Source organism: Ornithodoros turicata, chromosome 9 (assembly GCF_037126465.1).
Source record: "Ornithodoros turicata isolate Travis chromosome 9, ASM3712646v1, whole genome shotgun sequence".
Lineage (NCBI taxonomy): Eukaryota > Metazoa > Arthropoda > Arachnida > Ixodida > Argasidae > Ornithodoros > Ornithodoros turicata.
The window spans coordinates 34251368-34278711 of NC_088209.1; the positions used below are offsets into that span (position 1 = coordinate 34251368).

Genomic DNA, 27344 nt, shown 5'->3' on the forward strand with positions numbered 1-27344 from the left:
GGGGCAGCCAGTTTGACTTCGTCGAAACTCACATCCCCATTTTTTTTTTTTTCTTTATTCACATCACATCACATCTTCTCGACAGGTGCTACCACGATGAAAGACAAAGTTTGCGCAACGGTGTGGGGTCTACTTTTGTCCGCAAGGAGGCTGCTCGGAGCTAGAAGAAAAACGTGATGCGATGAACGCTGCCGTAGAGGACCGGCAAGAGAGACAAGTCCCATGAAGAATCCGACTCCACACTGGAGTGTTCGCACTACACGGCAACGTCGAATGTGTACGTGCGTCCTCACAGGGTGAAGCATGTCTCATGTCCAGCCTCACGATTTTAACCTCGGACAACGAAATCTGACGCCCGCCATATGGCAGCGGTAGAAAATTGCAAAGAAAGCAAAAACGATTTGGGGAGCGATAAGAAAAGAATTAGCTAAAAAGAATTCGCAATGACTGGAGCCATTGTATATCTCCATTCGAGGTTTGTCGCAAGGGTGACGTTTCAAAGGCTACGAGAAAAAAGAAAAAAAAAAGCGATGCCAAATTTCACTTGTGTCTTAAATCCTGTGCATGCAGTACATAAACGGAAAAAACTAGCGCCTACGGGCTCAATGACTTCAAATGTCGTAGGTCCCCCACCAAATCGCCTTAAATTCACAACTACATGAAGGACGATGGGATGAGGTCTTAAGTTCACACTGAAACCTAGACTGTATTTTTCTGCATCAATGGCATCAAAAGTGGAAACTCTATCTCTGAAACGGCAATCTGTGCTCTCACAGATGGTGTCGCAACGGTCTCCGGCCTCTCAGACAGCGCGTGTCAATTAGAAGTTCCACAGGTACCATAGTTTGCATGATAAAGACAAATTACCATATCAGTCTGCTTGGTACGACCGGACATATACCCTTACGCGTCACACGGATAAGCGCTTTGCATAAGCAAGGAAGTTCCACTGATAAAGCCAAATCATGTTTACATATTCGGTTACAGATTGCGCTATGTCGACACCGTTAGCGATTCGTGACGGCATCTATGGGCATGAGGCTGGTAGTAAAACAAACATACGATGAATATTCATGACGTTCGTGACAAACGCCGGTGGGAGTCTCAAAAGTAATTAACTTTTAAGTAATTAAAGGTAAGTTTTAAGCAGTAAGTAACTTTTTCCTAAAACGAGCCGATTTGACAGTCAGGGCGACTTAGTTTTAGTGCATCGTACGCTGGCGCCTTTGCGTACGTAAGGGATAGCGTGACGTTTCTGCGCAATGCACAAAGCTCCCTTTATGTCATGGGCGTGCGCAGAACCACCGACGCTATCCTAACCCAATACGTACGCAAACGTGATAGCGTACGATATACTCAAGCTCACTGTTAATTCACGTGTACAAGATAACGTTATCATTGAGTCACTTCCTCCTCGATCAGCAAGGACGGTTTATGTATTACTGTTACTATATTAGCGGTTTATCTGAGTTTAATTGATTGATTGCTTGATTTGTAAAAGAAAAAAAATTGAGATGTCAGTCCCGAGCCACTCGGGACTGGCTACTCCAGGACGCGTTATTCAGAAAAGAAAGGGAAACTACACAAATCTATACACCACGTCCCATCACCCAGCACGTCGCTCATCTACAGGCTTCGCCTCAACGTGCCATATACAGTGGCCGACTTTTGTTTAAGCTCGGCAAGGTTTCGTCCCCCAACTGCGGTCTGTGTGATGTAGTTGAGGACGTGGATCATATACTCCAAGACTGGCCGAGGTACAGTGCCTGCACACCCTTGTACTCTTGTGTTATCTCAGTTTGACTGCATAGCCTATGGTTTGCTTGAATTGAAGGACGACAGTCGAAGAAAAGGCTCCCCTCTCCTCAACGTGCCAAGCCCACGCTAGAGGACACGCGCACTCACCCTCTACACATTGTTGCCAGTCACTCCCGGGCGGCATCTTTCTCGTGCAACGTTCATATAGATGAGGATGAGTGGATCAAGTGGATGCCTTTTCTTCTGCCATCATTCAGTTGGAGTATGCAACTCGGCGTTGTGTGTCTTGTGTTGTTGTGTGTGTCCTTCTATGTTTAATTGCCTCATCCACTTCGACGTTCTATGGTTTTCTTTTGTCCTCTTCTCTTGGTAACATCGCTGCTGTATAATTAATATCTCAGTATTTTCGTTTCATGTTCTGACTGTTATCGTTCGCCATTTGTCTTTCGGCCCCAGTCGGGTGTACCTCGAAATAAAGTTATCGGAATCCCCGCTGCGAAATAAACTACTGGAAATAAACGTTATTTGACTATAAAATGCACAGCGAGAAACTGCCAACTGCGAACTTGGACTAACCTGGACATCAAAATGCAAACGCCGAACTTGAACTAACCTAGTAATAAACTAGCTGGCGTGGTGTTCCGCCGTGTCTGCCCTGCTAAGCTTAACGGTCGCTAAAATGTGGCTTTCGTTCGCTAAAACTTCTTGGACAGGCATGGAAAACCCGTGAATTTGGGTGGTCAAATAGTGATACCGAGTTTTTAGAAAACGGCATACCATGTTACGAAGCAATCGAGCATTCTTCTTGATTTTCCTCTGGTCTCCCTTTAACTCCGCGTAAGCTGTGGAGGGAGGCAAAAGGGAGCCGGTCCTTCATGTATTGGAGAATGAACCCTTGATAACGCGGTCCGCCCCCCTGGGGTGGGCCGTGTCTTTGAGTGCGCGGCCGATAAAAATGTCGTCGGTGCAGTACCGCTTGCGATGCTGTTCTTGGGAAGATTGTTCGTAAAATCGAGAACGGGCGTTTCCACATCGGGGATTTCGCAACCTGGAATATCGAGGTTCACCCCGCCAGCCCACGAGCCTTTTAGGCTTAGGCGGGCCAGAATTGGTTCTGCACTTAGTCTCCAATAAACCGAATCGAATCGGTTATTATTAGCAGTATTAGTATGGTATATCGGTGCTACACTCTTTACCAATGTTGTAAACTTCCTTGGATTCTTGGATGGTTCCTAATAAACCTCTACCCGAGAAACGTCATCATGACGTTGGTAGACAGACCGAAACCAAAACAGATCGGAAGGGGTGAGCTGGGTTCCACGAATGTGCAATTGTTCGCTGAAAGAAAAGTAGGACCGAAGGTCGCGTCCCTTTCAGAGACCATCGTAATCCTCTCAGGACTGTGGCTTTCGGACGCGACCTTGTTCGCCACTAGCTTTGAACGTAGTTCAACTCCACCAAACTCGTGGCGCAGTCGAACATTATGACGTCATTTGTTTACAAACAGGTAGAGGTCTATTGCAAGCCTTAATTTTGCAGGTGATCTTGATAACATTATATTGTATTACAGTGGCTTTGTTTTTTATTCATTGTGACTTCATGTAGTTGCTGTTGTATCACAATGGAGTTGTCGTCATATTAGTAAAGTTATCAGTAAACAACTGTCGGCACACAGTGTATTTACTAGCCATCATCATCATTTATCTCGAAATCAGCAGCTTATTAAGATTCACTCCGACAGTTTACAACCGGTAGGTGTGACATCGATTTGTGAAATATGATTAAAAAAAAGTGGGCAGTTTGGTGGCTCATATCGTTCATATTCTCATGCTCACCGCTTTTATATTGATTTGTGTTACGGTATTTCCTGAACAGTGATGCCAGATCACAAACATTCGAATCACCAGCATCATAAATATAAGTGCGCAACGGTAGCCTGAGACCATAGTATATGATATGCTGCTCACAACTCCTTCAAGTCTCCTCTGTTTACTCGCATCGCTGCACTTGTGACTTGCGTCGACGCATACAATTGCAGCGCTATAAATACGCTACTCTCTGCGATTGTCGTCAATGTATTCATTCAGGGAGGCTGCGTGATGTGACCGAATGCTTGCAGATCAATTTCCTTTAGATGGTTTACCCCATAGCTGTCAAATACAAAAGTCACAATAATTTCTTTTGTGCAAGCGGAGCTCAAGAAAACCAGCACAGAAATTCAGACTGAGTTGGTTCACAATACCCAAAGTTAATAATATTATTAATAATAATTTTATTTGTGCCCAATGAACAACCATAAGGGTCCTAGTTAACGTTAGAACAAGTATTTAACATTTACTCGTCGCTACGATAGCTCAACTTGTCATGAGAAGTTCCATAAACGGTGCGCCAAAGCTGGTGACTGGGATTCATAAGCCCCCATCTCATCATCGTATCTTTATGTGTGTGTGGGGGGGGGGGGGTATTCATAAGATGACGGTCTTCTTACGAATGCGATATTGTGGAGCTTGTAACCGCGCAACGTGTATTCCTCATTGGCGTAGCCAGGAGGGGTTTTGGGGGATTTCAAGCCCCACCCACCGAAATGGTACCTTTGGTATAGTGCATTTGGGAGAAGGAAACGAGGGAGAAATCCTCCTCTTCCATGTAGAGTCCCCATAGAACACCTCCCGAAATATTCTTCTCCCTGCGCCGCTGGTATACCATACTCGCTATTGCTTTTGTTCTTTGATGCCTTTCGGTACATCTCACGGACCCGCCAACGCTGTACGTTATGTTCGTAATGGAATATTTATGCGACGGCCCATTCGCAAAGTTGCCACAACATTGACATTTTGACCAACCGAAATATAAGAACGAGCGTCGAAAGGCGGGGCTGTTGGTAACAGTACATATTGATAAAGGATTAGAAGCCAGATACAAGGACAGGAACCACATGAACGAACTGCTGGTCGATTCAGCAGTTCGTTCGTGTGGTTCCTGTCCTAGTCCCTGACTGCTATTCTTTTTTCAATATGTACGAAATATATAAGTTGTGGGAAAGTGTGTTTCATTCTTATAGAGTCGTGGAATGATAAACGCTGTTTCCAACGTGTGCTAAATGGTAATTTGAGATGTATCATGGAACACATTGACCAAAAAGAAGAACACGAAAGGGTCCGTGAACTTTAGGCATGTGAGAGTAATTATTTTAAGACCGAAGCGAATACGGGGCGAATACAACGAGGAGGAGGGTATATGTTTAATAAGAAAAAAAAAGAAAAGGTTAGCCAGGCAAAAAGCCGCTTGCTATTGCAAAAAAAGAAAAAAGGAAGAAGAAAAACACGGAAAAGAAGGAAAGGAAATACAGCGGATAGTTGTATAATCGTACCGGATACACATTACAACACATGTACGGATATGAAACACGTGTACAGCACGTATACGCGATATATTCATACGGTTTAGAATATGGTGTAGCGCTCACTTTGTTTTATGCGCCGTGTTGTGCCGTTTTCAGCCTTACGTGCTGCCCCTTCGAGGCTGTTCTAATATATTCGGCTTGGTAGAAACATCGAAATTCGAGTATAAAATTCTGTATTCGATAAATTCGCACATGCCTAGTGAACTTTATACTGTGTCGCTCTTCGCCGCCTCTTTTGCTTCCCTCCAAGCTACCGGCCTCATCAGAGAACTCCGACCTGTCATCTCTCTTGTGCCCTCCCCCCCCCCCCTTTGATTCATTCTCCCATATTAACCTCTTTGAAGTGGGGTAGTGTCCTTCGAACACTGCGGGTGCAGTGTCCGAAGCATCCCATATCATCATCACTATTAATTCATTTATTGACGTTGTTGTCTGATGCATATCACTGGTTGCATCTGCGCTAAATTGCTTATATGAATGAAAGCTTTCCAACACCGAGTATTTTCTATGATATTGTATTTGTGGTACGAGAAAGTAGGAAATAAAGCTGTAATACATTTATCACGATGAGGCTGGGTTCAATGCGCGTTGAATAGCAAACTCACCGTGTATACTATGCAGAAGGGAAAACGTTAGCGACTTATGGAAGTTAGTATCTGCGTAATACGACAATTCTCTTGAGAGAAATGCGCACTGACTTTTTTTTTTTTTACTTTTTGCTTTTTTTTTTACTTCAGCGTCCATCGCCCTCTGCAGGTTCAGACCGTTCGCTCTATACAATTACCGATAACACGAATTGGACGGCTCCTCCAGTCAAAATTATATCTGTTCCGTTTAATATGTGCGCATATTTTATTTCAGAGAAGCCTGAATTTTATCGCCGACTCGATTTCCATTCGTGAAGAAAACTTTAAAAACAAGAAGCGACTTATAGGGTAAGTCGCAGAGCGACGGTACGTTTATATTTTTTAAGCGACTCGTATCGAATTAATTGAAGAGCTCGGGCCTCGAAGTGGTGAAAATGACGAATTAACAGGAACTGCGTACATATTAAGGATTAGACTCAGCTTTACTACGTTCCATGCAGAAAATGTCCCCGTAACATATTCTTCTCGAATGTGCGCGGTTTCGCACTGCCCGTTTGCAGCTTGGACCGTCTTAATAGCCCATCCTTTGACGTCGTGAAAGTGCTGGGCGAATGGCCTGCGATTCATCGTCAGGGTGCACAGAGCTCACTCATCACCTTCGTTAGCAGAGCTCTCGTCTTTTTAGACGTTTGTATTTTTATTTCCCCTTTCTTTTCTCTACTATACGAGATATGGAGTAGCTTGTCCCGCGGTGAGCGGGCTCACATCTCCATCATCATCGTAGTTTCAAGTCTATAGTAGCTGAAACACGAAGCATTATTGGTATAACCTATCGTTTTGGGTTTAAGAATTGGTCAGTTACGCGTGCCAAGAACGAAAATCACAAACACGCGAAGTTTCTCATCAGTGTTATAAGTCAATCACCCACCTGTCTTGCGAGTGATGAAACTTTAATTCGCCTCCACTGCGACCATCTACTCCACTGGAATAAAAAAAAAGTTGACGAAGACGGACTTATCGTTCCAAGACGTCTGTTATCGAAGTTCCAACGAGGCACAATTTCACACCACTTGCAGGATCCACGCAATGAACTTCAAACTTGGCGGCAGAAGAAGTCGAGGCAGCGAGAGAGAGCCCCGCACGGTCGGGCACAGCACGCGAGATTTGGACCTCGGAGTCCCGGACGCCGGGAAGTGCGCTTCGCCACGACCGGCGCGCCACGTTCCATTCTCATTGGCCGTTAAGTCTGTTGCGTCGATCATGACGTCAGCCTGCTGCTTTGCTTCATCAGGTGGTGGGAGAAGGGGGTTGCCCCAAACTTGGAAGTTTGAGCCGTGGGAGTTCGACTCGCACTTCCTCTGTGACTTCTGGCGTCTTAGAGGAGAAGAATAAAAAAAATTGAGACGTCCGCCGCGCCGGGGCAGTCAGCTGCCCCAGAACACTTGGAGCGTGTGTGCGAAAGGAAGACTCTAATTATTGTCTTGGGGGTCGAAGCTGCTCGGATCCAAATCTGGTAGTTTCCTTTATTTTTCATTTATTTATTTTTTGTAGAGTTGTAAAAACAACAAGAACGACAACAAATTAAATTATGAATGATGACGACATCGGGTCACTGCTTAGGCTGCGGGACACTACCCCAGAGTATGTGGGTTGATGTTATTTGATGAGTGAGGAATGAGGATGACACGCCCTCGGAGATATCAAAGCAACCACTTAGTTCGCGCGGTAGGCCGGTGGCTGTGAGAAAAGCCATGAACGAACCCTGTCAACGTCATGTGGTTGTGTGACCGTGTGTGCGATTTTTCAGTTTTAGTTTTGTGTGTTTTTGTTCTTCCTTTTTCTTTCCTTTCCTTTTCTCTTTTTCCTATTGTTCTTTTCCTTTTCTTTTTCTTCTTTTTTGAGTAAAAAGCCTACCTTCTTCTGGCTGATCTCTCCTTATACTTGGATGTCCTGAATGGGAGGGGGGGATATGTTTAAGAGAAAGAAAAGAAAAGAGGAAATGTCAGTCAGGCTGATGCCGGCTCGCTATTCCAAAATAAAAAAAGGCTCAAAACAAACTGCTGAATGGTCTTCTGTCGATGGTATCGAGTTGACGTTTTTGCGTGACGTGTTTGTCGCTCATTCGTGAAGCGGTGGCAGGCCATGAGAATGTGCTCAACGATGGCAGGGACAGCGCAAGGTTGTGCACACCATTCAGTTGCTGAAGCCCAACCCGTAGCGGAACACAGAGGTAAAGGCGACACTCCGCCTCACTCGACGCACAAGGGACGTGAAGTGACGGGGAAGCCTGCTTGACATGCTGAAGAACAGTGTGGAGTCAACCCCATGGAGGAATAACCACTGTGTGATATCTTGACGCCACCGTTGAGCGGCCAGGATCGACACCATTGCTGAAAGATAGGAGCGCCTGTCACCTTTTGAGAGTACGTGTATGTTGGGAACGATTTTAGGGATGCAGTGAGCCGCTTCTTCGTTGTCTCGTATTCCAATGTGGCCAGGGATCCACTGCAGAGCAAACCGGTGTCCCTTCGCTTCTAGTGTCTCGTGTACTTTTAGGATATCCACAACCACTGCTGCCAAAGATCCTCCAATACCCATGATCGATACGCACTGCAGTGCCGCTTTGAAGTCGGTGTATATGTCACCCAGGAACGCGGTTGGGATTCAAGTACCATCTTCAGGAGTAACAGGGTGGCATATAGCACCGCGAAGGTGGATGAGGCGCGGTGCGATAATCGATTACCTCGTGAGATGGACTCGGCAGGTATAACAAAGGCCGCAGAGGAGCCGAGGATGGAAGAGCCATCTGTGAACACCGCCGTGTGGTTGCTGTGGAGTTTTGTAGCTGGACGCATCTTTTTTCGTGTTGCATATTTCCTTGCAGCTATTATCTTTTATCCCGTTTATAATGACGCGCCTGTGATTTTTTTTTTCAACGATATTTACTAACAATTTCGCACTTGGATTGTTGGTAACGGGCTAACAATTAGCTCATTGGTTCACTTTTGCACTGAATTCAATAGCTAAATTCGTGAAGCAACACTAAAGCACTCTAACCATTCTTCCTTCGGGCAGACGCGTTGATTTCTGTTGTCTGACTCCGTGCGACACTTCGACTTGATAGTCCAAGCGATACGTTTCCAGTGGTATACAGCTGAAGTCTGAGGCAATTGTTGCCGTTGAACCTGATGGCGTTGTCGGGAGCAGATTGCAAACTGCGGCACTCCGCAGAGGTTCTTGCTTCGACTAACGACTTCACATTTTTATTTTCTCCTGTAATCTAACTCTGTTGATTCGAACAGCTGTCGAGTACATGAAGCAGGAATACTATATACCCTTTGATTGCCTACATCGAGATCAGCAAGTGTCTTAACTTTGCACGGACGATCCACAGATATCATACATGCATTTGATAAAACAATACGTCAAGATAATTGCACGAAGCGTTTCAAGCTTAAATTTGTAGACGAAAAGTTTCGTTTCACATCACCCTGTTTACTTCCTTTTCTTCTCCGCCTCCCTCTTAGTTGGAACTTGGGCTCATGGATTCGCCTGACAGAGATCACAACCGCAATTTTGCGCTCAGCCATACTATGGAAGCTGAGAGCACTGGAGAAATAGCTCCCATTGCACAGCGCAAGTGATGCTGAGGTAAAAAAATGCCTCGGAAGGATCCGGGCTGTTCTGGGCATAGAATCTACTTCGGTGACTTTTAATTCAACTAAATTTCTTTCATGTCATTAGTTCTATTAATGGATCATTCGAAATTAGGCTAACTACATTAGATTAAATTAGCTCTACGCCAAAACGCTATATGAAATTGATGACCGGATAAACGATACATTCTACGTCAAAAATTTTCTTCCCTACCCTTCAACTGACCTACGTAAAAAAAAAAAAATGAAAAAAAAAAGAAGCGAAGCAAAAAACAGAGAGAGAGAGAGAGAGTAGCGCTCTGCTGCAACACTGAAGTTTCGAAATCTAAATCTTTCCAGAAAGCTGGGTAACGAGACGAAACTTCTTTAATCAAGATGTTCGTGTGAACCAAGAATGATTATTTACACACTCAAAGTTGCTCAGCAAGGCGAAGAAAGACCAAAAGAGGATTGAAACGAATTAGTTGTTTGCTCTCCTACGTCAAACACTCCTAAATTAGGAAGGCCTTGATGGGTGAGCATACGCGGGAAAAGGAATATTCGAGCTTCTTTCTCAAAAGTCATGTGCCGAATCCTGATTGCGCACAAGAGAATGTTCGGTTTGCTTGGAAATGTCAAGAGAGGGCTCATGCGAAGAGCACGCAACGGGGGAGGGGAGGGGGGAATATAGGTTTATTGCAAAAAAAAAAGAAAGAAAGAGGGGAAAGGTTAGCCTGGCACGCACCGGGGAACACTGCATAATGGAAGGATCCTTCAGGATAAGAGTCTGAATGAAGGAAACAAGAAAGAAAGAAGCTAACAGATAACTTAAAATTTCCTTTTAAAAAAGACACGGCACAAATCTATAGATAGACAACGACAGAGAAAAGCGTGGTCATGTGAGCAAGGCTACTCATTTGATCTTCTTCTAAAAGATCGTATCCTACAGTAAAAAATGCTTTAGCATCAGATCTTGATATGGTTGAGATTGTCAGCAGCTGTTATGGTGATAGGCCCATAATAACTATGCTCTGATCGTTTACCTTTCTCTAGAATCCCGCATGTCTTGGCAACATTTTTAGTTCCTCAGGAACATAGTTCGATCTGAATGATGTACTCAACATATCAATCAATAATGTGGAGACCAGATGAGCTGCCCCTGTTTAGAAGAGAAGTTGAAGTATGTATCAATAGATATCATTCTTTTCTCATGTGTTTTTTACGTCTTATCCATATATTTTTAAATATATAAGAAATGAGTGCATACAGGAGATAGAATGTGAGCTGTTAACACGATCGCTCATTTACGTCTTGACCTCGAGTACTCGGCTCTAAACGTTATATGGATCAGACTTATCCACAGTTGTGGCACAACCATCTTCGTATTCTACTTTTTTAAACCAACCAGCCAACAACTTGTTCCGAGCGGAAAACAAGTACAAAATATCAAGAAAGCACAAAGAGGCGCAAGCCGACCAACGAGCCGAACGAACAGTTAAGTTGAGTTAATAAGAAAAGAAGAAAATGGAGAAATGTACTCATTACGAGAGCCGGCTACTCCAGATCACTTAAGAAAACACAAATGACTATCTAACCAATCAGTGGCAAAGACACTCCGTCAGTCACTCACACACACTGCCAGTCACACTGTGTCCACCAACTTGGAGTCTGCTCAAAATCGCACAAACGAACAGTTCGAGTTTGAGTTTGATTATAGAAAAGAAAACGGAAGATATTGAATTCGTCACCTGACGAATTCTGCTACTCCCACAAAGGAAATGAAATGAATGAAAGGAGAAAGAACACTGAAAAGATGAAAAGGTAAAAATAGAAAGACATCACCCCTCCCAGTCACCGAACTGCACGTGCACATGCGTAGCTCCATCCCCTAGAAGTGAATTGAATTGCAAGAAACTAACAGGAACGGGGAACTCGACGATACATACATAGAATGCGGTCCTAAAATACAGATTTCATATCACTGCTCACTATGAAGTTGACAAGCGCTGATAACGCCGCGTCTCTCTTCTTGGGTTCCTATACACCCAGCACCTTGACTATATCGAAGGTTCTATTGTCCAAGCGGGCTAGAGCAGACTTCAATGTTGCTCTTTGGGATGTATATCTTGTGCAGTACTTCAACGAACAGTTCTTATCAGTATTAACGTGTTAACAGTATGTGCAGTTGCACATACACATGTACATAACTTATTTGAACTTGCTGTCACTGATAGTAATGTGCACTGACACAACGTTCACACAATTTTCTCCAATATTGGTTATGTGTCATCTTCAACTTTCTCCGTTCTTCTAGAATCCTTGCGGCCTCTTGCCTAAGCAATCTTACACTGGGTTGTCTTGCGCTTAGAAAGGGCACATCCCAGGGGTTGTTTGCATTATGTCACTCGATGCTTGTTTATGTAAATTGGAAGATGCAAGGAGTTGACGCTTAGCATCCTTTGATGTGTCTCCGATATCTGTTTTTCACGGGCCCAGGAGATCGTAGCGATCGTTGCTCTTTCGACGATGCTCTTAGTGATGTCTCATAGGAAACTCTGTGATAATAATTTGTTACTTAACTCCAGCGAATCACAGTCACTCAATAGTAGCTTTGCTAGTTTCTTGAACGGCTCGGTGAATTTTCCCATCCGTTCTGCCTGGGAGGCCTTTGATCTCAAGCTGCTTAGCGTTTCATTTTGCTGTAATTCATCCACTGATTTCTTTGCATGAATAATATATAACAGATACCATGCGACTCATATATTCCTTAAAGTAGCCCTTGCTGCTGTTACCAGAATTGGTTGATAACTCTTTTCTCTCTCTCTCTCTCTCTCTCACTCACACATACAAAACGAACGAGAGAGAGAGAGAACTGACGTCGGTTCACTGGAAGGAATTTACCTTCAGGTTTTTCTTGTGGAGCATCAGCAATTGAAATCAGGAACAGTATTTCGGTACCTGACACAAAATAATCGGCAACAGTGCATGTAAGTTCGATATTATATGCAATAATAGATAATGGTGCTACAATTTTCTAATACGTAAATGATTGCATACACATCTAAGATGTGTAAGCGAAGTAAGCGAAGCAACTGTGGATATGAGCGACGTACAAGACGTGGACAGATGGAGAGATGACAGCAGGAAGGAGCCGTGTGACAGGGGAGTTAGTATGCGTCCTGGGCTGACTTCAAGGGGCCGACTGTGCCGACACTCGTCTGGAAAGTCTCCCGGAAAACCCCCGACAGCACAGGCGGTGCAGGGCATTCGAACCCGCGTCACCTCCCAGTCTCGGCGTGGAAAGCGGTCATCCTAACCACTATGCCACGGGAGCTGGTGCAAGCCTTTCTTGTAAGCGAAAACATCTGTGTCGTTCGATCCCGAAACGATCGAAAAGAATGCCCGACACTGCATGACAAATATCTTCGCGCTCGTGGACGCGTTGCTTATTCATCGTGTGACTAGTCAAGCGTGCCCCGTAAATGTATTCTGGAGACATGCTCGCTTCTATCTTCGTTCCAGCGTTGTTCTCTAATGCGCGTCATTCAAATGATCGATGTGGTATACACTGTTCTTTCTTTTCGATGAGAGTGTAGGTAACAGAAACGGTCGATGTGAACAACACGATGTCTCCTTCGGAGTACTCAAATTTCGCATATATTTTCCTGATCACTCTACTCTGCGCAAGACAAAGAAATGTGACGAAGAATCCATCAACTGCTTCAGCCATAATGCGCATAAATAATATCAGATGGCGATCATCATCCTTTCCTTGTTGTGAGGCGAGGAACTGCGAGCATCGTCGGTTTCTTTTCTTTTCTTTTTTTTATTTTCTTCTTCTTCTCCTTCTTCTTTCATCATCTTCATAATTTTCTTTTGGTTGCGGAATAGCAAGCCGACGTCCCGTTTGGCTGATCTTTTCCCCGTTTTTGCTTTCCTTTCGTCTAATAAATATATCCCCTCCCATGAGTTTCATTTGCATCATCCCACCACCACCTTCATCATCTTTCTTTCATATGTACATACTTACCGGAATGAATGTACATAATACTTTCACAATACTACTTTCACAAATTTCTTCGGTCTTGCGCTATTGCCTTTTAGTCTGGGGCACAGGAACGCAGAGAGACATAACTAGTTTACTGACCCTACAGAAACGGGCAGTGCGTATAATAGCTGATGTACCTTACGATGCACACACACAGCCTTTGTTTACCACTTTCAAGATAATGAAGATAACCAGTATGTACAACTATCATATGTTCAAGTCTTTTCTAGTTGCCACACGACAAAATAATAATTATATGTTATCCTTGTTTGCGTTACGACACTTATCACAACGTACTCGTCACTGTGACAAATGGACAATACCCTGGTTTAGGACCAACTACGGCCATCAGTCCCTGTCTTATACCCTTCCCTACGGTTTAAATAGTTTTCATACGCAGAAGGTAAATATCAATGACCTCTCCTTTTCTTCTTTAAGATCGTTGTTTATTTAATTTGATATTTCGGGATAGGAGCTCAATTTCTTGTTATTTTATACACAATTGTGTATATTGTATTGTGTTGTGCATATTGTATTGTGTAGTATTGTGCAGTATTGTACATACCGAACTGCACACATTGTAATATTTTGTCATGGTTGTGCTAGTTTTAAAGGTTGTGTTTAAAGATTAGGTAGTTTAAAGGTTAGTTTTAAAAAATAGCGTTCCATATTTCACACTACATAGATGTTTTTGTTCATTCGCTGGATGCCGTCGCGACGTTTATATTAAAGGGGTAATGCCCTTGTCAAGCAGCCTCGTGCTGCTTTTTGGCTTCCCCCTGACTGTATTCGTTATCTGGAAGTTGCAATAAAGCATCGTTTATCGTTAATACTGACTGTAGATATAACCTGTACATATTGTAACTATTGTCACTGCCTGACACCAAGTTGACGCCAAGTTTCTTAGGGTGTGTTGGGTGTTGTTCTAGTTGTTGTGTGTAAATATTTTCTGAAACGAATGTACATAATATTGTCTCTAGTTGTAACTGCATGTTGTATGGTAGTGTCTCGGATGTGTTGTATGTTGTTACCGTCAATAAATTTTCCTATAACAAGAAATAATATCCCCACATCATGCGGTTGCAGATTACGAAAATATATATGAAGGAACTTGGTTGTGTATGTATGTACGACATCTCTAAGACAGGAAGAATCAGCTATTTCTCATATTGATTTTCTCTCTCTCTCTGTTTGAATGCAAATATGTTGTGGTGGGACTGAGGAGCACTGCACGTGTACAGTACTGGGAGTGTCGATTTATATTTTCAACAACACCAACAAATAAATCGTGACTATGACATGATATTTTCGGAGTTACCGAACGGGTACCAGGAAATTGCGTATTAAGAATTGCCCGGACATTTTATTTATTTATTTAGGCGATTGTTAGTACAATGAAATTAAGTTCTCATCTTTTGTGTCAGAGTGCAGGTGCTTCTAGCTGCAAGCTGCCGAGATTTTTATGTCGAGATGCGACCTGGGTGAAGTTCCTAGTTTTTTGAACTGTTGCACCACCGCAAGTCGACTCACTAAAGCATAAATAAAGTTTTCCCGTAGAGCAAACGTTATATATCACAAACCACATCTATTTCCTCATGAAATCGAAAGTAGGCGCGGCGTGTAATGCTTCAGGCACGCTCGCCGATGATATAAAAAAAATTACACAAACTTCATACCTGTCGTTTACATTGCATATTACACATTTTGACATATCAGGGATATCTTGAAGGTGTGATTTGGGCACTCCTATATATGGTCAAATCGTTCGATTGGATATCGCATGGCATGATGTGGCAGGGAAGTAAAGGACTTTGAAAAAATCGCCATTTCTTCGCACAAGACCACTATCAAGTATCTCGGAAGTAGAAGCCAGTCTTAAAGCCAGATGTGGGTGATAGGATAATATGGCAGATAAGCACAAATGGTTAAGGGTGTGCGACATGACGCTACGCTTTGTTACTTGCATATTCGCTGCGAGATCGACCTATAGGGGGCAACACTGTCACCTTTCTAGTGTGGATAACACGCCGGCCGATGTTCGGAGGCGGTTCTTTTCCGTAATTCTTGTGTATATTCGTCGGAAGATCATCTGTGCCGCGATGGTACGATACTGTTTGGTTCCCCGATGCTCTACCTACTACACTGAAAGCGGATGAAACGTGTAAAAGTAGACGACGCGTCCACACTACGGTAGTTCATCGTTTCTCCGCAGCGCTCCGACACCGTTCGATCGTACACGGCGAACATGAGTCACGCTTTAGTTTGCATGTATTATGCGAAATCCGATAAGATATTGTTGGGCGGAGGTTTAGAAATGTGAACAAGGACGTGAATAGGACAAAAGGGCGCTGTGACCTTTTACGAACTATAGGCAATTCAAAGGGAAGCTTTACAGGGTTTCGCTACTTCCATGCAATGTTTGCGTGCCTTTCAAACGACCGAACTTGGCAGACAGCTTTCATGTAGGTATTAATGAACCCCAGTGTTTTCATTCTCTCGTAAAGTTGATGTCAACTGAAGTTTTACCCTCTTTGTGACTGTCGGGGTATTGCATTTCCGTAAAAAGACGCTCCACCATTCAGCTATTCAGAATATTTTGTTAACGTAATTATCTAAACACACAAGTAGCTGCCCAGATTACACTTTGCTCCTCTTACACTGACGATATCACTGCTGTCGCTTCCATACCTCACTCTTACGTGTACTCGTACAAACAGTACCAAAAATCCAACACTGAAGCTTTCAACGTATTTGATGACACAAGCTTTCTTGCAGCAGACTATATTTCTTCTTCTGCAGGGACCTGCCACGTGAGTACAAAGCGACGACTGCAATTATGTAAAGGGTGCTCTGCCACGGTAAAGGTACGTATGCGGGGAAGCTTACTTTACATCGGTTTAAAGCTGGACGTGTTGTTTGCGGTTCCCGACGAGGGATTACCCGGCTTAGATTCCAATTTGCGGCAGTATAATCCCAGTACAGTAACGTATATTTTCATTGAATAGTGTGGAGGTTGTTGATTTCCTGTAGTACTTGCGGCTAACATCTCCGTGTGTTCTTAAGACGCGCATAAGTCCACTGTTAGTGGAACAGTGTGATCAATGTTGATCGAAGTACAGAGCTTGCATACATCAAAAAGGAGGTGAATGAGCGAGACAACGTTAAGTTGAGGTCAGTTAATAGGGAGTTGTAGATAGCGGACTCATGAGCTTTGCGTGCGCAAGAAATAGCATCACCTTCACTGCGCATGCCCAGAACGTAAACTCAGCCTTTGCGTTTTGCGTGAGTTCGCTGTCTATTGGAAATTGCGGAGGGATGCAAAGTTGGTTTTGCGGCTCTGCGTTGCTCTCGCGTCCGACGAGAAACTGCGTGAGCATTCCGTCGTCTGCTAAACGTCGCCAAGTAATTCACAAGAAAACCGTGAGTTGGCTTGCGATAGCATATATTTTTAATGTGAATAACAAAGCATGCTTAGAAAAAGTGATTCCTCTGTGTTTTTTATTTTCTATTCTTTTCTTCACTTCTAGCCGTGAGGTGCAAACGACGTACGCAAGCCAGCAGCCTTACGTCACGGAAACGCTATTCTATAAGCACTGTGCGGACAGGCCAGTTGCGTCCGATGTAGCGCTTACGTTTTGCGTTTCCAAGAAACGCTATTCTAAAACCTCCTATTAACGAAGAGTGCACATCGCTAAAGCAGCTCAGCTGCGTTCACACTTGTGAGTATGTTCCATGCAAACGGAACAGGAAACGGGATGAAAATGCTGAACTAAGGTGAAAGGTCAACATGGCGACATGCCGTTCATGCTGATGGGCATTGAAAGCAACATCCGATAAGCGTCGTATCGCTTCCTTCATCATTTGTAGTTTTCCTGCCTTGGTTTCTTTGCTGAATTTTTCTATTCTTTCTACCCCTTTATCCCGAACGCTATTATTTGCCCTTAGGGGACGTCGTCCAGCGTCCGTTAAGCGTGAACAGGAAGCGCGTCCCTAAGGGGAGATCCCACATGTGGATAAAAAAAAAGAGAGACAAGGATGACCCTTATTTCACCGAACGGTGAAGTCGGAATAGAGGGCCACTCATGCGACAAGGCTAGCATTCGCTTTATTGTGCCCAGCTGTGCACCATTGACTATATTGTGGGTCAAGATGCCTAACGAGAAGGAGAAGCACGAATGCTCCTAAGTTCCGCAATAGTTTGCGATTGGCCAAGAAGACTGATCTATGAATCGATGAAATTGATATGGAACCTCTGCATTGTTCCTTTGCACTGTTCCAATTATCGACTAATCCATAATGATGCGTAGCATTTCACCGAATTTATAAGACTGAAACCATCCTTTCCTACTCTCTTCCCTTACCGTTTCTGCTGGCAGAAACCGTGTATTCACACGAGCGACATCCTGACGGAATATTCTAGTGGAAGAAAAAGCGAGAACGCTGCTCACAGAGCCGAAGTTCCGTCCCGTGTTATGTTGAACATTCACACGGCGCGGAATATCGGGAGTGGCGTACTGCGCATTTAGCAGACGACACTTAGCAGACGATACCGTCAGCGTCTTTTCCTGTCGTCTGCTACGAAATATCTTGCGGCTGTGTAGCAGGATATGCCCCACGGTTAGCAGTGTACGTGAAGACACGACGTTCAGCGCTCCCGCTCACGTGACAGCAGAAAGCTATGACGCTTGTCGCATGTTTCGCTTCTGGGGGAATGTCTCTCATGAAACTGACACATTTAGGTGTCACACGAATGTCACACGAGTGTCACACGAATTTAAGTGTCAAATGTACTTTTTGATGAGTTGTAGCGCTTCGCACATATGACTGTGAGGCGACACCGCAATATGGGTGACGTCCAAGGCGATGCTTTATTTTTCTTCCTCTTCTCATTCCCTCACTCACTTCTCGACGCCCTCTACATATTCTAGACCGAGAAAAAACACAGCGCGAAAACAACAATCACGGGAGGAACATAAGACACACACACGGGCGCTTTGTGTGACTTATGTTCCTCCCGTGGTTGTTGTTTTCGCGCTGTGTTTTTTTCCGGTCTAGCAATGAATTACCAACTAGCCCAACAAAGCATTTTGTTGATCTACATATTCGCCCACTTTTCAGACCGTTTACCCAATGAGCAATGCAATGAGCAATGTGGTGACATTCAACGTGGCTCGAAATCCTGCCTCATCTGTCAAGCTGTCCACTAGGAGTCAGTATGCAAAATATTTTCGCTCTGCGGTGCGTTATAGCTGTGCAATTGAATTTACAAAAAACAGTCGGAGAAAGCAGCCACAGACGACTACGCGATTCTCGCGTGACGTATTGGAAGCCCCGTTTCTTGTTTCTTTTTTGTTTTTTTCTTCGCAACTCACGCGACGTTTATGCATGCTTGAGTCAACACCACTTAGATAGATAAAGCCTGCTCACTCGTCGACGTGACGTAACAACTAAGAGTCAGTCAATCGGGATCGTGTTTGAATGACCGTAGCCAATCACGAACGTGCTTTCAGCAGTTGTAGCCATGGAGACGAACCGCCGTCGTCTGCGAGTAGTGATTGAACGTCCCCGTGTACTAAATGGGGAACACTTTAAAATAAAGCGCAAAACGGTTCCATATCTTTCTCAAAAGCGTGTTGCACATTTTTTCTGCAGATTTAAGTCTGCAGGTTCGAAGTTAGGTGCAATCGTTTGCGAGTTCTTGAATTCGCAGAACGGGGAATCGCAGCAGTAGCAGACGAATTCTGACTTTATATGTCCACGTAACGAAGGAGAGAGAGGAGGCAATAAGCAAGCCTTTTGTATCTAGGTGGCGTTGCATGAGCTGTATCGCTGTACGTCACTGGTCACGTGAGGGGAGTAGCATACGTCACGACGTCCTCTCGTTCAGCGATGCGCTCTTTTCACGAGGAGAAGAATTTTTCGAAGGTGTGCGGAACAGAGCTTTCGCGCTCGCTCTGTAGGTCACCAACGCTCATCGGTCTTTCGCAGGAACTCATTTTATTCGTTGGAGAACACTCTGCACCGAAAAATTTAAAATAAAAAAAAATTGGGAGGTCATCTCAGTGCTGCTTTAATGGCGCTGAATGACATTTCTTAACAGCTACGCTGTTTGTTTGTATGAAAAAAGTACATAAGTAAACAGGTACATAATGTATAGTTACTACGATTGTTTGCATACTGTTCTTGAGTATTTCAAGATTTTTCTCCGGGACACTGGTCTCCTTTCTACCCTATGATCTGCCTGCGTACCTGTGTGCTGTGTGTGTGTGTGTTTTTGTGTGCTGTGGTTTTGCCTACCGTTCTGATGTCTTACTGACTCCACTGACTACCCCCATTTAGCATCGTTCTTCACCTCATCATCAGGACACATCACATCCTGCCCCATTGTGCCTTGGGGTAGTGGGCCGCACCTTACGTGGCGAGTTTCCCCATCCATTATCATTAATTTATTTGTTGTTGTCGTCGTCGTTGTTGTTGTATACTGCAGTTTGGGTAATATTTACCCATTTGTGAACACTCGCTAGCCTCTGTCAGCAGACTGACATGAAATGTCGAATTGCATGACAACGCAGCGGCGATGAAACTACCTGGTTATCATCCCGTAATAAAGTTGTTGTTGTTTCGCTGCCTTTGCGTTATAAGTCACAAGTACTAAATTTCGCGTGCATCGTCATTGACTTCTGATTATCAAAGTTTCTGAACATCAGCTGCACTCTTCACCCGTTTGCGGAACCGTGCCAATGTGCACATTGGTGTCGGTGAAACGATCGTAGGACACTTACATGCGTCCACGTTCCATCACCTTATATGCCAGCATTTTTTTTTTAACTTTATACCGGATGGATGAAGTGTGAGGTGCGTGCTGCGAGGCTGGTTTTCGGGAAGCACGGCGTCATACTGCTACACTCGGCGATTACTTCACGCTGCAGCCAGGACAGCATAAGATAAGGCCGAACCACAGCAGCAGAGCATAAGATATGGGCATCGGGTAGTAATAATAAGCGCTAAGTCGTAATAATCAGGAACTACAGTCAAACTCCTTTACAACGAAACTCAGGGGACAGCAAAAAAAATTCGCAGTAAAGGTATTTTCGTTAAAAAGGATGTCCATTATTGGACCTATAGGGCTCCAGCGGGACCGCAAAAAAATTTGCTGTAGTGGTATTTTCGTTAAAAAGGTGTTCGCTATAAAGGAGTTTGACTGTATATGTTAAGTTTTCGCAGGAGTGTTCCTAGAAGTTCACGCGCTGCCCAAGAACGCCTTTGTACCCTGAGTTTCTATGTTCGGCAGTTTATTTCTTCTGTTCTCTTTTATTTTTTTGTTCTACAGAAAAGTTGTTCGCATTCTTAGCGTGATGGCAAAAAATCATGGACCAATAATAGTTTTTCATCGTGTTTCATCGGTTATTGACAGCCGACCCCTTGACCTCAGACTTATTTTGGGACCATGAGACACACGAATGCAGATGTCCGTCCTGCGACCCTTCATCAAATTCCTGGAAACTACCGGCCTGATCGAGTCTCTCTAAAACCCCGTCAGCGTCGTCAGCATCATCCTCATCACCATCCTCTCATTTTTCCCCAATAGCAATGGGGTAGCATTCTGCTCAATGAGCGGAAGTCATCCCCAGATCATCGTCATCATGTATTTCTCTCTCTCTCTCTCTCTCTCTCATTCAATTCAGTTCAATTAAATGCATTTACGTGGCGAAGTGCATAATTCCCCCTTTGCGTGCGTGTCAGTGTGCCTAGATTCACTTACCCTCAGTCGACCGGTCATAGTGCGCATGTAGATACATTACTGCATTCACTTAGCCACCTCCAAGGGATACACACGAGGCGATGGTCGTGCACATATACCGACAGACAAAGAAGACATTGTAATGCAGTGCACCTAGAAACAGGGGCCCGGACGTCGTTACGTCCGTTGGTCGATCTTTGCGAAAAGACCCAGTGTCAACAAAAGCATTATTCCCCTCGGCTCGGCTCTGGAGATGCACTTGAAAGCGCAACCACTCATCGTGCAGTGTGCCAGTATGAGACGAGGTGTATAGAAGGTCGTTCCGCCCGCCATCCTAAGTCAGCTGACATGTTTAGTTCCACGGCGTCAATGTATACGAGGAATACACGATGACATTTCTGTTCGATGACATAATGTTTCTGTTCTTTCCCTCTCCTTTGTGTGTGTATTGCACTTTTCTTTTTTTGGAGCCGCAGAATTGGTCGGGTACCGAATTCAATTTTTCTATATTTTTTTATTTACTTATGATCTTATCAACGATGACATTGTGAAATAGGAGGAGACTTAAGTGCTGGTTTAGAATCATTGCAATCCTAGTCGCAAGGTCAATAGCTTTCAAGTAATTGATTGATTATGAAAAAGGAACTAGCCTTCAGTTAGCTCGAAAACATTCACGAGCTAGTATTTATTTCAAGAGTTTCCTTTAGACAGTAACAACACAGAAGCGTAAGGTTTCCACAAGTAAATGGCACGTACTATATTTCTTTAAGCATTTAATATCTGACGTGTTATATGGGGGGAAGGGATATATTTATTAGGACACAGAAAAAAAAAAGGGAGGAAAGGTCAGCTTGCTGTTCCGCAAAGAAAAAAGAAAAATAAATAAAATAAGAATAAAACAAATAAAAAGAAAAGAATTAGGAAATAATGAATAAGCTAACAAACGGTGAAAGAAGGAGATTGATTAAAGAAAAAGCGGACTTTAAAAAAAAATAAGTGTTATATGGGGGTTCGCCAGGAATTATTGTAATGCCGTTCGTATAGATCAAACATGAATATATAGAAGATATTAGACCATGAACGCCTTTAGATTTTTCCCTTGCACGTGAGAAATACCCAGCTCAACACATCAAAGTAAAACATTTAAGTTCAATACCTCCTCTACTTTTTTTATTTTTATTTACTTATCCACTTATCCAAGTTGTGAACTCGAGAGAGAGATTTGACTCTCGGAGTTCCGTAGCAGACCGTGCGGCGTAGACGTAGCTTTCTAATACCTTTAATCAACATCAAAATTCATCATCCAGACTTAAACGTCGCAGCGTAATTTGTTCTAGGAAGCGTTTTCAACATCAGCTAGAAAAAGTAGTACTGAAAAAGAATACTTACAAAGAAAACGGGTTCCAATCTGGGCGTCATAGGAAACTCCGCGGAATCGATAAAAGTGATCGGCCTTTCTAGGAATTTCTTTCAGTTAACACTGTATTACATACTTAAAACGCAGTGCGCTATGGCTTTATCTTCAACATTTCACAATCATTCTTTCCGAAAAGCTCTATCCACGCATAGCAAACTGTAAGCACACTTGGGAAACTGTCGTCTGCGAACGTCTCGTTCGCGCATCCTGTCGTCTGCGTTGGCTTCTGAAGCTCCACTCCTGAAACATCTCTTAATCAACTTTCATTATCACATACTAGAACAAATTTTACACATTTTGCAAAATGCATTGCGTCTTACGGCAATATTGATCACACTTTTGTGCTAAGGAGCAAGAGCGACCGCTGCTACTTGAAAATCCGGCATCGGTGGCGCTGCATTCGTGCCTGAGTCTGAGCTGCAACACGGGAGATGGCAAGACAACTCCAAGTTTTTCCTTATTTAAACGTGTGGTACTTAAAACATGGTAATTATAAAGGCATCTCATATTTGGGGTTTAAATGTCGTATTCCTCACAAAGATTTGCTTATCTTTCCAGCTTTCGGTAAGTGTTTGATACGAATTTTGGATGTTTTTACGAGTTTTGGGCCCAATCCAGCCCAGCAACGCTCTGCGCTCAAAGCTCTTCTGACATTTCTGGACACCATCGGACTTCGATCGTTATGGTGAAGGGGCTCGTTATTTTATTCCCCCCATTCCATCCAGCAATGGGGTAGAGTATCGCCTGTGGCGATGAAACTCCCCACTCTCCAAGGTCGAAAATAAAGTTGTTGTTGTTGTTGTTGTTTTTGGATGCGCGTTATCGACATACTAAGTTAAGTTTGCAAGCTGATTAATCTTGCTATATACGCTATTCGACTATAGACTGCCATTCTTCTGCTTTAGACTGACCTTTAGGCAAAATTTCGAAAAGCCGCATTTGCACGTATTAATTGGCTTGCGGTCACTTCTTTGAGGGACACCTAAAAATATCAATTCTTTTGAAAATGTTGTGTTGCGCAAACGACCATGCAAACGGCAGGTTAGTTCGAGTTCTTTAGTATACGCCAGGGTCTTCGAATATTTGTGAAGCTCTTGACGGCCACGGGTGACGGGTGATCCAGGCGCTTTTGCCGCATGTCGTGCCTTCTGTTACTTCTGTACTGCACAGCCACCTGGGCCGCATCAGTTGTTCTTCGAACTGCTTCACCATTTTCACGTCTCTCATGTAACAGGGTGATATACGGTACCTCTAGTACTGCAACACACTGCGACGTCGTTATCACCCTATGATGCTGTGTCCATAACTGTCCATAACAATAACTGTCCATAAACATGATTACCATCATTCTTGTATATCTGCGTGTGTGGGAGAAAGAAGAGGTCGTGTGGGGTCCAGGAAGGAGTACTGGCACCGAGAAACATTGGCGAATGATGAAGTACCTTATTTAACATGTGTCGGCACAGTTCCCTTAGAAGTCGGCCCAGGATGCACATTCCCCCAGAGCGCTATTCGTGACGTTGCCCTCCTCTGTGAGGCCGACAACGGTGAGCTCTTTCATTAGCACCGGCCACCACTACTTTAACTGCAGCACAGATTTGAGAAGTGAGTGACAACATGTTATATCAGATGAGCTCCTTCGCTATTACTTTGGCCGCTGCAAGCCATCATTTATTTGTAATCTTTTCGGTAATGGAGCACGCGTACTTGCTTTGTGGTTGAAGGAATATACGCACGGATCGTTTTCTTTTTTTTGACCGGGTGAATTTTCTTCTTTTTTTTTGCGAAGAGTAGCAAGCCAAATATTGGCTGACCTCTCTCAACACTTAAAAACAACAACCTTTATTACCAAACGTGGCGGCGTCAGAGACCTTCCAATAGTAATGTTGCTAAATCTCCATGCAAGCCTTGCTCGCGTGGTCGCTTGTTGGTCGATAGACCCTTCCTCGTATCTGAATCTTTGAAAGAGGGCCAACAAAGCACCATCTTATCCACCATATTATCTTTTTCTTCTTCTTTATTTCTATATCCACTTGAGAGTTCCGAGATATAGGGCACTCAGCAGCCGAGAGTCACCGCCGTCTTTTTATTCGTTTCCCTTCCTTTTCTTTCTCGTTCATAAGCGAGAAAAGAAGCGAAGTATAGTGCTTGAAATCAAGTAGACGTAACAGTACGAATTGTACCGGCACTTTACTAATCGGGTAATCTTATCTGCGTTGTCTAAAACTTTGTTTGAACGGAGCTACAAGTGATCTAAAAAGCAAGTTCTATTAATGTCACCTCCGCTTCACGAAGATGAACACTAAAGCGATTTCCCCAAGTATGGCGTTTAGTTTCATCGCATCCAGCGTGTCATGATTCTTGCTTTATGTGCACACGATCTCCATTCATTGACAGACGGATTGTTTGGACTGTAAGGCATATATAACATAACCTCTAATGCTTTCTTCCCTTTTCTTTTCTTATTTTTCTTTTCTTCCCCTTTCCTCCTTCTTTCTTCCCCTTTTCTTTTCTTATTTTTCTTTTCGTCCCCTTTTCTTTCCTTCTTCCCTTCTTTGCCTTTTTTTGTTTGGAATAGCAAGCCGACCTTCGTCTGGCTGACCTTTCCTTTCTTTTTCTTAATAAACATATCCCCCCCCCCTCTAATGCAGAACATTGCTTTTTGATTCTAAAATGAACTGCATCTGTAGGAATACTCGTACCAGGAAAGAACCATTGATAATCCACAACCCATTCAGCCATTCAGCATCTCCAGAAACCTTGGCTCACGGAGCAGCCCTGCGCATACCAGCGGGCATGGGTCGTTGGTGGTAGCCAAGGTGGTGCTGAAGACTGAAGGTGAAGGAGGTGGTGCGTTCGAATCCTACCACCGGCTGTGCCGTCTGAGGTTTTCCCTTGGTTTTCCGAAGACTTTCCAGACGATTGTCGGCACAGTTCCCCCCGAAGTCGGCCCGAAGACACATACTAACCCCTCTATTCCCCACTCCTTCCTGCCGTCCTCTCTCCATCTGTCCACGTCTCTGCGCCGCTCATAGCCACAGTTGTTTCGCGGCGCTAACACAGAGTAAAAAAAAAAGCCCCGCACATCAATGCTGCGCTCTTCGCTTTCCTTCAAGCTAACTGTGTCTTTTTGCTCCGTCCCTGCGTAGCAACGCCTATAAGGGGCCAGCAGTATGATTAACTAAATAAACAAATTAAATTTATACACGTATATTCTTTGTTTGTACTGCGCAATCTTTGCAGTGCATTCTAACGGTTATGTAGTGTACTTCAGTAAAACATTATTTGTCTTAATTTTCATCGATATAAGCCATATCCCGCAACAGTTGTCCTGGTTTGATATTTCCTGGCATGAATTCCCTTGGTATGCGTTGGGCCATTGGCTTGGTATGAGTTGTCCTGGTACGAGTTGTCTTGTTATCAGCTAGGACAGAGCCCTCTTCACGTGTGATTTCTGGAACTTGGCTTTTAAGGTATATGGCGCGTACATAAAAGCCAAAAGAAATCATTGTTAGCTCTAACGTGTCTCACGCCACACAGTCATTTTACTGCAGCTTCCACTGCGCGTTCAGTGCCCTCGTCTGTGTAGAAACATCCTGCAATCGCATCTACAACGCAGCGCCCGTCGTACTTGTGAGCAGACTTGTGCGTAACGCGTCACTAGTAATTGCGTTACTTGTAATCAATTACTTTTTGAGTAATTTTTCGAGTAATCAGTTACTTTAAAGTCAAAGTAATTTTTCGAGTAATCAATTACTTTTCTGAGTAATCGATTACTCAGTAATTGATTACTTTCCCGGCAGAGACTAGCTCATCTTTTAGATGTTCTGCCCCAAGTCAAGATCTTCGTGCCATCAGCCTAATTGTTCTGGAATTTCAGGGTCTCTCCCCCTAATCTGTTCCTACACCAGTGTGGTGGTACCTTTGTGGTAACTTTGGAGGTTTAGTGAGTCATGGGGAAGTTCCACGCATGATCTTCCACAATCGGGTCAACGTCTTCCCGGGTGATAACTACAGTAGACGTACATATTTTTGGGTTATTTCAGCTGTTCCACTGTTGAACTTTTCTTTTCTGAGGCACACAAAGACGGGTATAATTTGCGTGAATGCAGAGTAACGACCAGAGTAACGCGTTACTTTTCTACTCGTTACTCAATTACATTTGAAGTCCTGTAATTGGTAAGGACAGTCAATTACTTTTTCCGTACAAGTAACGGTAACGGTAATCAATTACTTTTTTCGAGTAACGGGCACAAGTCTGCTTGTGAGCAGAAAGTGCAAGCAACCGCAGGCCCATAAGATATGACAACGCTATAAACTAGACTGGTGTTTCCTCGCAAAGTCTGTCATGTTCCGGTAAACTTAGTTACTCAGCAACACTTTGCGGAGCAAGGCAATGTCGGTTTCTTAACATAGTGCAGACGTGTAGCGTGCGGTTAGCGCGAAAATTATGGCAACATACTCGCCGCCAAGGGCACCTCAAAGACGGAATATTTGACGGGAACCTTCATTCAACGAACTCGTACATTGATAGATGGCAGGAAGCTGTCGGAGAGAATAATCTTCTGAAGGCAGTACAGTGTGTTTCGTGCATACATTACCTGTTTATGTTCCAAGATTAACGTTGGGAAAACACATTGCGCACTTTAGCGTGGAACAGATGTTGTTGTTTCTGTCTTCTGCACGATAAGGAAAAAAGGAAGAGCCGATGAGTTCCTGATGTTCGACTCCCACAGTGCGTCGTTTAGTTACATA

The 27344-nt window shown here is 43.8% G+C and overlaps 3 protein-coding genes across 3 annotated transcripts in view; 2 read left to right on the plus strand and 1 right to left on the minus strand.

The window, feature by feature from the left end:
- LOC135368713 (tachykinin-like peptides receptor 99D) overlaps positions 1 to 6844 on the minus strand; it is a 244829-nt gene extending 237985 nt beyond the window's left edge. Inside the window, exon 1 of the mRNA XM_064602170.1 lies at positions 6677 to 6844. The gene's annotated coding sequence lies outside the window, so the exon portion shown is untranslated. The remainder of the gene's footprint in view (positions 1 to 6676) is intronic.
- LOC135368711 (T-cell activation inhibitor, mitochondrial-like) overlaps positions 1 to 27344 on the plus strand; it is a 284743-nt gene that overhangs the window by 243330 nt on the left and 14069 nt on the right. The window lies entirely within an intron of this gene.
- The window catches only part of LOC135368710 (selenocysteine-specific elongation factor-like), a 69221-nt gene continuing 58107 nt past the window's right edge, over positions 16231 to 27344 (plus strand). Inside the window, exon 1 of the mRNA XM_064602166.1 lies at positions 16231 to 16295. The gene's annotated coding sequence lies outside the window, so the exon portion shown is untranslated. The remainder of the gene's footprint in view (positions 16296 to 27344) is intronic.